This window comes from Aythya ferina (assembly GCF_964211825.1).
Source record: "Aythya ferina genome assembly, chromosome: W".
Taxonomy (NCBI): Eukaryota; Metazoa; Chordata; class Aves; order Anseriformes; family Anatidae; genus Aythya; species Aythya ferina.
In genome coordinates, this window is record NC_140313.1 from 10,834,534 (window position 1) to 10,843,709 (window position 9,176).

Consider the following 9,176-nt stretch of genomic DNA (forward strand, 5'->3'; position numbering starts at 1 on the left):
TTTTTCTAAAGATTAGTCGCCGTGAGTTGAGCAAACACCATTAAAACACATTTTCAAGATGATATCTTGTTCAGTTGGGCCCTCAGAACAAATAACCAAATTGCCAAATCATCTCAAGATGTGATTTGGCTTTTCATGTGTTCTTATGCCTTTGTATCAGAAGTCATATTGTTACACGACTTTTATGAGAAAGCCTGTTGTGAACAGGAGAAATTAGGATTAAAGAATTATTTTTCTGCAGATAGTTGCTGTGATATATTAAATGTAAACTTATTTCTAAATATATTTTTACTGATAAATAGCAGACCTATTAAAATCCTGAATTCTAAATATAGGAAAAGAATAGCGTACTTAATGCTAAAACTTAAAATGGATAATTCCATTTTTCAAGATTATCCATAATAGTACAGTTGAATAAAAACTTTTTAAATTTACCTGCCATACACTTTTATGTAGTAGAGAAGTCTGAAGAGGGAAAAATGACTGCTTAAATCAGAAAGAAAACCATTGGATTTTAAATTGTGGTTTTGGTGTTCTCTCATTTAATAATTTAGTTTTTCTTTTACCCTGGAGAGTATACCATATATGTTGCTGCCTCTTATTTAGGGGGTGGTGATAATGCACTGGTGAAATCTTATGTTTATCATGCATAGATTCTGTTGATTTCTGTTTCTTAGTTATTTGTTGGTTTTTTTTTGTTTATTTTTTCCTCCTTCCCTTCATTTGTTCATGTCTTGGTTGGCGTTTGGTGGTGTATAACCGTGATTGCATTTCCTTAGCAATAACAATTGGTCGTCTTGGTTACATTTGTCCTCAAGAGGTGGCCCTCGTGCTACAGCAGTTTATAAGACCCTGGTGTGTATTATTCAATCTTCTTTTCTTAAAATTCATGTTTCTTCACTCTTTTCTTTTCTCTATCTCACTTTTAGATATATTTTCAGTTGGTTTCAAAATCTTAGTCCTTAATCATTGACAACCATGTGACTAATCTTGTCCTGTCAGGTTGGTGAGTTTTCAGTAGCACCATCATGTATTCTTTATGTTGTGGCTAACAACCAATTTATGCATGGAATAAGATTGTCACATGCTTGTTGTGTTAAAGCTTGACTATGAAAGAGCATTTTAAAATCCACCAGAATGCATGTAAATACTGTAAAATTTAAACTGTGCATTACTTAAAATTCAGTATGAGACTTGAATAGCTGTAAGGAACGTTATAGACTTTTTATGTATAAAATAGCTTGCTTGCTGCTGTAAAAGTTAAACACATGTTCTGTAAGTTGTATCTGACATAATTCATACTGTGATAACATATGTTCCACTTCTAATGATGATAGTTCCTATAATATTTTGGATGCATGTTTCTTTTGTATTTAATGGAATACAGGTCACACTTCCTAATTATATGTAGTGCAACAGGAGAACCAGATTCTAGAGGTGATGCATAATGGGAATATAGTACTAAACACTGTGCAACAAGTGTTTTTCTAAGTGTTCAAAATAATGTCATCTTAGTGTGACTTACTCCATCAAATACTGTAATCTAATTCTGACCTGACTGAATGAAAAAGTAGTAGAATTAGCTAGGATTTGTTTTCCAATTTATTAGGTGTACATCTCTGCAAAACATAAGGGACAATGAGGAAAAGGATTCAGCGTTTCGTGGGATATGTACAATGATCTCAGTCAACCCCAATGGAGTAGTCCAAGTAAGATGCATGAACAGATCTTTTCTCTCTTCCGTAGTGTAATAAATGGCTAAGTCCCAAATAGGATTACAATCAAAGTTTTACAATTTATTAAACGAATAGAGGTAAGCAAACAGCGCTGGGTGCGCCGGGAGCCTCCGCTCCACCAAGACGCACACCAGTTACATCAGGTGGCTTATTTTTATGCTCCTAGGCTAATACATATTCATTACTACTTCTAGAAAAAACAGGGTTATTATAATTAGTTTCCAGAATCTAAACCCTCCCATTGGAGCATGCATATCAGTCTCCGGTGGTCCCTCTGGGGGTCTCTGGGGGTCTTTCGTGCTGAAGGCTCATAGTCTTCCTCCCAGGCTTTTTTTCTTGTCCTTCTTCTTTGTCCAACTTGGCTGTATGTCAGAGACTTGTGCAACATCCCCTGCAAGCTTTGTCTTTTAGTTGTCCTTCAGCTTTCCCCTTCTCCTTAATCTCCTGGACAGATATCAGAGACTTGCATAGTGTCCCATGCAATGGTCATAATAGTTAGCAGTTATTCTGGACCCCCCCCAGATATCAGAGACTTCAAGGAAAAGCCTACAAATACTTTTCCCTTCAAGCTCTCTATTGACATGAATTGCTAAAACATTCCTCACAATCCCTTATCTTCTTTTTAATATCCTCAATTTGTGTCTCTTTTTCAACTTTTACCAGTAACAACTGGATTTCATCAGTCCGTTCTTGGTGGGTCCAATTCTTAAGCATCATTACTGACATATCACCTTCCTTCTCTACCGAAGTCATCACAAATTGCGTACTATTTATTTTCCGGCACATCAATAATGTAAAGCAAGGTATCATACAAGGTATAAATAATAACATCATTACACCACATAAAAATAAAAATAACATCCTTTTAACCCATGGTTCACCGGGCAGCCATGAAAACAAATCCCAATCCATACCTTTCCAAGTTTGTACTGGGAAGTGGGCTAATTTTCTAATTTCTTTTGTTATCTGTTTAACCACTTTCCCATTATCATCAATTTGTAAACAACAATTAGAATCGTTCAGCTTTCCACACACTCCCCCCTCTTCTGATAGTAAATAGTCTAAAACCATTCTATGTTGAAAGATAGCATTCCTCATCTGGGTGGACCGATAAGCCAAAAGATCCAAAGCCGTCGCTGTTTGATTGGTTATAATTTCAAGGACAGCTTGCAAACTAATTATTCGATTCAAATTATAAATAGGTTCTCGGGCCCCCGATACTACCTCATTCGGGTTCCAGGTAGCCGGTCCATAATGCTCTATGATTCTTTCAGGAGGCCATTCATCTTCTCTCCATTTTTTGGGCGCTACCCCTGGCTAAGAAAGCATCAGTAGATCGTTTGTCTGTATTCAGATCATCATATAATTTTATTCCTAATTTATTTCCTTGTATTTGTGACAATAAAAAGAACAAGGGTCTTATGTATCCCACATAGCATATTCCTGACCAGTCTTTTGGTAGCCTTTTGTAGGCATGTTTGCCACACACCCAATAATGTCCCTTTAGAGCCCACGTCCCATTTGGAAAAGGACCATCCCATTCACTTTTATTCTTTGGAACATGAAAATACAGAGTGTTTTCGTTACCGAGTGGTCCTGTTACAATGTCCGCCCCATTAGTACTCGTATATGTACACCTCCAAGCTCCCGCACTGGATTCCCACTTACAATTACAACCAAGTTCTCCTTGGCGGCTTGTCATATTACGAGCTGACCAGAAATGTTTAAAGAACACTTGTTTCCCATTCTCATCTTTCCACCTCCAGCGGTAGACCCTTACCACACGCTGCTCCCTAGTGGTGTTATCACACTGACAGCTCAGGATCTGAACGTCAAATTGTCCCTCTGCTTGTGCGCTTGCCATGGTTTTACATCCAGATCCAAAAAATTCTTTATATGAGCATTTCATCCAAGTCCCGTTTTTCAGCTGGACATACATGTATGTAGCATTCCATTTTCCTTTACATGCTGTACAGTTTATAGGTCCACATTCAGGATCAGTACAATCATATCTGGGATATAGAGTCCAATTACAAATGCTTTTTTTGCCTCTACTGTTCCTGTTCTGTTTAAACAGTATATACCCCGATCTGACGAGTGCAATTGCCACGGGCCTTCTTCCTCTTTCCAAAATTGTGTCCCATTATGAACTTCACTCAAATTACTAACCCACCACTTGGGTTCGACCGGGCCAGCTACCCAGGGCCAACTTTCAGTTCCCCCCCTGGTCCTCCACAAACCCAGCAGTTACTAAGGTTAAAGGCCTTGGCTACTTCCTCCCCCAGAATGAAAATGTTATTCTTCCATTCTCGCCCATGGCTCAATTGCCCCTGTAAAAATAGTACCAGGAAATATAACATTTCTTATCCTTCTGTGTCGTCCAATCTTGAGGGTGTGAGAAATGCGTTCAATCAAGGGGTTGGGCCCGCTTCCAGGATCAATTTGAGCTTGTGTTACTGTTCAGCCTTTTGGGGTGATCCAGCTCCTGGAAAACTAATTACAATTTTATATGGGTTTTAAAAAGTTCTTATTTATTATTTATTATTATTTTTGTTTGTTTGTTTTTCTTTCCCCGGGACAACCTGGCCTTAGTACGGGAGAAGTCCGGTCGAGGCCCTCTCACTTGGCAGTCAATACCCATAGGGGTTGCCTCCCTCGGTAGACCCTACACACCGCAGTGGAGGGTCCTGCCCCGGTCTTGCCTTCTCCCTTTCCTCCCTTCAGGCTTTTCCTCTTTATCTGGTGCCCTTAATTCATGAAGAGCCTCGTTGCCAGAATACTAGTCTCTCTTTAGCCTTAGTTTCAGTTCCCCAGAAGTGGACTCAACCCTCCAAGCTTCGGTAGTTATTGGTCCTTTTATTCTGGGTGTGTGGGTCCAACCCCTTTCTGCGGTTCTCACAGCTGTTTCGGTAGTCAGTAAAACAAGGTACAGTCCCTCCCCTCGGGGGTTCAATGATTCTTCCCTCCAGGTTTTTTTTTATTAAGACCTTGTCTCCTGGTTGTATCTTATAAATAGCAAATCCTAAAGGTGGTGTTTGAGCCATTATTCCAATTTCTCTTAGCTCTTGTAATCTCCTTCCAATAGTAATTATATATTTCTGGATGCTACGATCCTCAACTACATTGTTCCCTAGAGTCATCCCTTGAGAATAAGGCATACCATATAACATTTCATATGGCGATAATCCAGTCTCACTGTGTGGTTTAGTTCTTATGTTTAAAAGTGCCAACGGTAAGCATTTTGTCCAGGTAAGCATTTGTGTCTCGATCATTAACTTAGCCAATTGTTTTATTGTTTGATTCATTCTTTCTACTTTCCCTGAGCTTTGTGGGTGCCATGGAGTATGGTATTTCCACTGAATACCTAATGATTGACATAATAATTTTATTATTTTAGAGGTAAAGTGTGTGCCCTGATCAGAATCAATGTACTGGATTATCCCATATCTAGGTATCAGGTGTTCTAATAGAATTTTTACCACCATTTGTGCCGTAGCTCATGCTATGGGATAAGCTTCTACCCATTGTGTTAAATGATCTACTATTACCAATAGATATTTTATCCTCCCTACTGGCGCCCAAACAGGACCAAACAGGGTATTTAATGGGACTGCCACAAACCCGATGCCTCCCTGATAGCCTCCAAGGGGTACCTCTCTTAAGGGATATAGAGAAGCTCTCTCAGATACAGCAGTCCTATTTCTCATACATGCAGCCGGAGGTCAGTCTAATTCCGGTGCTGTTGGTGGTGGAGGCAGGGGCAACAGTGGTACTGGTGGATACACCATGGCCACCGGAGGGGGAGCCACCGGGGGTGGATTGTTAGAATATGGAGGTGGTAGGTTATCCAACGGCTCCCATTCATCATCTTTTTCTTTTTCCTATTTTCTTCTTCTTCTTCAAATTTCTCATCTGCTTTTAGTGTAAATATTGAGGCTGGAAAAGGATGTGAAGTCCTGATCCATAATCCTGCATGATCATTTTCTTCTTGGCTAAAAGGTTTCTTTGAATTAACATGTGTATTTAAGGCCTGGCAAATCCAGTCTTCAAAGGATCCAAAAACAGGCCAAAAGACATGTGGTTTTAAAGGCTCCTTTGGCCATTCTATCATACAATACTGGACCATTTTTAATTTACTTTTTCCTTTTCTGGGGCCCCTATCGTTCCAATTTCCAATCATTATTCCTAATGGACTTTCTGGTGGTATGTCTGGTAATTTGCTCCCTTTCTTCTGGTCCCTGGTCTTTGATTCTGTCTGACCCATCTAGGAATTTTACTATGGCAATTCCCACAGCCCTTGGTTACCTTAGTAAGAGTGTCTTGCAGGGGGTTTAGGACCTATCACCCACCCACAAATCCTATAGGAATCGCTTCGGTCCTTCACCGGCCAAGTCCCTTGAGGGAGATTGGAACCGCGGTTAGAAGACCTCCACACTCGCTTCGGAACTCAGTTCCATCTCAGTCACACTCTTACACACACAGGCAACCGAATCCCACCCAACCGAATGGTATACGCCTTAAATACTTACGACTCTGTCGTCTTCGTTCGGATCTTTGCACGCAGAATTACGGGCAAAAAATAGTGCTGCAGCCGGCAAGGGAGCTCATAAAAATCAAAATTTTTGCTTACCTTTATTCAGGTTCAAGATGTCATTGGTCCCAAACAGGAGCCACCAAATGGTGGGGCGCTTCTCCTAGATCAAATTAAAATTCAGAAACTGCACTTCTCCGCATTTCACCGCGACTCCACTCCGCGTCTCTCAGGTCTCTCCGTGCCTCTCAGGTCTCTCCGTGTCTCGCCGGGTCTCAGCCTGTTCGGGCTCCACTTGTTGCAGGAAGAATGGCCGAAAACACGACAGACACTAGTATGGTCAGATCATGCTTCCCCTTTATTACCCGAATAGCCTGACTTTTATAGCAAACTTAACAGGGGTGGATAGTGTCTCACACAAGATTATTGGTCAAAAGCACTCAGACAAACACCTGCAAGAAAACAACCCCACCTGCAAGAAAACAACCCCCTTGTGATTAGCAGTCACATAGATCTCGTCCTTGAAGCCAGCTGCTGGCAACAATATTTTTTAAATTCCTCAATCGGGCGATGTGGGAGCACTGTCATTGGAACTTCTCATAGTCGTCCTGGCAGCTTGGTTTGCTCAGCTGCAGCAAGTCATGGCCTCCTTGCTGTTTCAAAAATCCCTCAACAATATTTAAAATAACTCCATTTTGGTACTTGTCAAGGTTGTTTTTTTTGTGTTGGGGATCTGTTTTTCAGAGGCATTCCAGGCTTTTCAAAAAAAAAAAAAAAAAAACAGACAAAATAATAATAATAATAATAATAATAATAATAATAATAATAATAATTACCACCTCTTCATTTTTAAAACTTGGCTAGGGAAGATTCTGTTTCAGCTTTGGATACATTACTTAAATAGTCAGCATGACAAGGAAGACATTTTTAAAATGTTAGATGTTATGAATAGAATATGACTTTGCTCTTCAGTCTCCACAGCTCTAAAATAAAGCTACACCAATGTAATGTTTTCCCTTAAGGATCATCTAGTTCCAACCTCCCTGCCATGAGCAGGGACATCTTCGACTAGACCAGGTTGCTCAAAGCCTCATCCCACCTGGCCTTGAACACTTCCAGGGATAGGGCATCCACAACATCTCTGGGCAACCTGTTCCAGTGCCTCACCACCCTCATAGTAAAGAATTTCTTCCTTATATGTAATTTAAATCTACCTTCGTTTAGTCTAAAGCCATTACTCCCTGTCTTATCACTACACTCTCTGACAAAGAGTTCTTCAGCTTTCTTGTAGGCCCCCTTTAAGTACTGGAAGGGTACAATAAGGTCTCCCCCCAGAGCTTTCTCTTCTCCAGGCTGAACAACCCTAACTCCCTCAGCCACTCTTCATAGGAGAGGTGCTTCCAGCCCCTCGATTGTCTTCATGGTCCTCATCTGGACTTGTTCTAATACTTCCATATCCTTCTTGTATTGGGGGCTCCAGAGCTGAACACAGCAATCCAGGTGGGGTCTTAGGAGAGCAGAGGGGGAGAATCACCTCCCTCAACCTACTGGCCATGCTTCTTTTGATGCAGCCTAGGATACAGTTGGCTTTCTGGGCTGCAAGTGCACATTGCCAGCTCACGTTGATCTTCTCTTCAACTAACACCCACTAGATCCTTCTCATCAGGGCTACTCTCAATCCATTCTCTGCCCAGTCTGTATTTGAGCTTGGGATTGCCCCAACCCAGGTGCAGCACCTTTCACTTGATCTTGTTGAACCTCATGAGGTTTGTACAGGCCCATTTCTCAAGCTTGTCCAGGTCCTTCTGGATGGCATCCCTTCCTTCCATCGTGTCAACCACAGCATGCAGCTTGGTGTCGTAAGCAAACTTGGTGAAGATGCACTCAGTCCTACTGTCCATGTTGCTGACAAAGATTTTAAGATCTTTAGTATAGCCTTCTTCTGCTGTCCATTTGTTCTTTCACACAAGTTAAGGGGAGGGGGAAATAAAGTGCATTTATCAACTTAGTGATTAAAGACTAGTGTTTTAATGGTGTCATAAGAGGTGTAATGCATGACAGCAGATGAACTAAGTGCAGGGATTATGGTGTGGCTTTGTTTTTGAACATGTATGATAAACATTCTATGTGTCCCAGAAACAACTTCTGGCTCTAATTGAAGAATTACAGCAGCTTTTTTTCCAAATTTGCAAGAGAAACTTGCAAGTGTGGTCTCGAGTTCGTTGCTTGTTAAGATGATTGTTTCTTGGTGTCGTGGTTTAACCCGGCCGGCAGCTAAATACCACGCAGCCGTTCGCTCACCCTCCCCCCTCCCTCTCTGGGACGGGGGAGAGAAATGGAAAGTGAAGCCCGTGAGTTGAGATAAAGACAGTTTAATAAGACAGGAAAATAATAATAACAAAAGTAATAATAACAATAATAATAATAATAATACAATGGTGATAATCGGAAAGTAATAATAATATGTACAAACAAGTGATGCACAATGCAATTGCTCACCACCCGCTGACCGATGCCCAGCCTAACCCCGAGCAGTCCGGCCCCCTCCCCCCGGCTAGCCACCCCTATATATTGTTTAGCATGACGTCAGATGGTATGGAATACCCCTTTGGCTAGTTTGGGTCACCTGTCCTGGGTCTGTCCCCTCCCAGCTCTTACTGCACCCCCAGCCTGCCTGTTGGCAGGACAGAGCAAAAGGCTGAGATGTCCTTGGCTTGGTATAAGCACTGCTCTGCAACAATTAAAACATCGGGGTGTTATCAGCACTCTTCTCATCCTAAGCCAAAACACAGCATTCCACCAGATACTAGGAAGAAAATTAATTCTGTTCTAACTGAAACCAGGACATCTATCCACCCCTTATTCCATACCATTTATGTCATGCTCAGGTTACACTCTGTTTCATACAT

At 41.2% G+C, this 9,176-nt stretch overlaps 1 long non-coding RNA gene across 1 annotated transcript; it reads right to left on the reverse strand.

Annotated features, from left to right (window-relative positions):
- Positions 1–1,770: 1,770 nt before the first annotated feature.
- Positions 1,771–6,612, reverse strand: LOC311426389. The gene is made up of 2 exons (XR_014686697.1): positions 6,367–6,612; positions 1,771–4,229 (listed from the first exon to the last, which is right to left on the reverse strand). It is a non-coding gene; the product is annotated as an uncharacterized lncRNA (long non-coding RNA).
- Between the last annotated feature and the right edge of the window lie 2,564 nt (positions 6,613–9,176).